The sequence below is a fragment of the Oncorhynchus mykiss genome, unplaced genomic scaffold, assembly GCF_013265735.2.
Source record: "Oncorhynchus mykiss isolate Arlee unplaced genomic scaffold, USDA_OmykA_1.1 un_scaffold_535, whole genome shotgun sequence".
In the NCBI taxonomy this organism is placed as follows: Eukaryota; Metazoa; Chordata; class Actinopteri; order Salmoniformes; family Salmonidae; genus Oncorhynchus; species Oncorhynchus mykiss.
Window position 1 is genome coordinate 1 of NW_023493982.1, and position 2,500 is coordinate 2,500.

Here is a 2,500-nt window from a genome sequence, read left to right on the forward strand (position 1 = left end):
GGGCCACGGGCATGGAGAGCAGCAATCAGAGATGGTGAAAAAAAAAAAAAAAAATCATCATCAGACCTTCCATAAATAATTCGGGCCGGCCCCCATTGCTAAAGGTCCGTAGTAGGGTGCGCCATAAGCGGACATGAATAGATGGAACACCGCTAACCGCATAGAGAACCGTGTTTTGGGTGACCAGGTGCACGTTTTCAATCACCAGTTGCACATTTTCAATCACCAGTTGCACGGAGGATTAATAGCAATCTGCATCCATCGCGATTTCTTAAAGTGTCTATAAAGCACTCAGGACGGGCCCGACCGAGACAGGGCCTTAGTGGGGTGCTCCCATAGCGGGCAACAATGAGAGGGGTGCCTTTAAATTCATTTTGAACCATATTTGAAATTTTGGGTTACCAGATGCACGTTTTCAATCACCAGTTGCACGGAGGATTAATAGCAATCTGCATCCATCGTGATTTCTTAAAGTGTGTAAAAAGCACCCAAGGACGGCCCTGACAGAGAGAGGGCCGTAGTGGGGCACTCCCCTAGCGGGCTATATCAATAGAATGACGGGTAAAAGTATTTAAAACCCTTTTATAATTTTTGGGTTACCAGATGCACGTTTTCAATCACCAGGTGCACGGAGGAAAATGAGCATTTGCATCCATAGTCATGTTTTAAACCGTCCATAAAGCACTCTTGGCCGGCCCCGGCAGAGAGAGAAAGAGATGGTGAAAAAAAAAAAAAAATCATCATCAGACCTTCCATAAATAATTCGGGCCGGCCCCCATTGCTAAAGGTCCGTAGTAGGGTGCGCCATAAGCGGACATGAATAGATGGAACACCGCTAACCGCATAGAGAACCGTGTTTTGGGTGACCAGGTGCACGTTTTCAATCACCAGTTGCACATTTTCAATCACCAGTTGCACGGAGGATTAATAGCAATCTGCATCCATCGCGATTTCTTAAAGTGTCTATAAAGCACTCAGGACGGGCCCGACCGAGACAGGGCCTTAGTGGGGTGCTCCCATAGCGGGCAACAATGAGAGGGGTGCCTTTAAATTCATTTTGAACCATATTTGAAATTTTGGGTTACCAGATGCACGTTTTCAATCACCAGTTGCACGGAGGATTAATAGCAATCTGCATCCATCGTGATTTCTTAAAGTGTGTAAAAAGCACCCAAGGACGGCCCTGACAGAGAGAGGGCCGTAGTGGGGCACTCCCCTAGCGGGCTATATCAATAGAATGACGGGTAAAAGTATTTAAAACCCTTTTATAATTTTTGGGTTACCAGATGCACGTTTTCAATCACCAGGTGCACGGAGGAAAATGAGCATTTGCATCCATAGTCATGTTTTAAACCGTCCATAAAGCACTCTTGGCCGGCCCCGGCAGAGAGAGAAAGAGATGGTGAAAAAAAAAAAAAATCATCATCAGACCTTCCATAAATAATTCGGGCCGGCCCCCATTGCTAAAGGTCCGTAGTAGGGTGCGCCATAAGCGGACATGAATAGATGGAACACCGCTAACCGCATAGAGAACCGTGTTTTGGGTGACCAGGTGCACGTTTTCAATCACCAGTTGCACATTTTCAATCACCAGTTGCACGGAGGATTAATAGCAATCTGCATCCATCGCGATTTCTTAAAGTGTCTATAAAGCACTCAGGACGGGCCCGACCGAGACAGGGCCTTAGTGGGGTGCTCCCATAGCGGGCAACAATGAGAGGGGTGCCTTTAAATTCATTTTGAACCATATTTGAAATTTTGGGTTACCAGATGCACGTTTTCAATCACCAGTTGCACGGAGGATTAATAGCAATCTGCATCCATCGTGATTTCTTAAAGTGTGTAAAAAGCACCCAAGGACGGCCCTGACAGAGAGAGGGCCGTAGTGGGGCACTCCCCTAGCGGGCTATATCAATAGAATGACGGGTAAAAGTATTTAAAACCCTTTTATAATTTTTGGGTTACCAGATGCACGTTTTCAATCACCAGGTGCACGGAGGAAAATGAGCATTTGCATCCATAGTCATGTTTTAAACCGTCCATAAAGCACTCTTGGCCGGCCCCGGCAGAGAGAGAAAGAGATGGTGAAAAAAAAAAAAAATCATCATCAGACCTTCCATAAATAATTCGGGCCGGCCCCCATTGCTAAAGGTCCGTAGTAGGGTGCGCCATAAGCGGACATGAATAGATGGAACACCGCTAACCGCATAGAGAACCGTGTTTTGGGTGACCAGGTGCACGTTTTCAATCACCAGTTGCACATTTTCAATCACCAGTTGCACGGAGGATTAATAGCAATCTGCATCCATCGCGATTTCTTAAAGTGTCTATAAAGCACTCAGGACGGGCCCGACCGAGACAGGGCCTTAGTGGGGTGCTCCCATAGCGGGCAACAATGAGAGGGGTGCCTTTAAATTCATTTTGAACCATATTTGAAATTTTGGGTTACCAGATGCACGTTTTCAATCACCAGTTGCACGGAGGATTAATAGCAATCTGC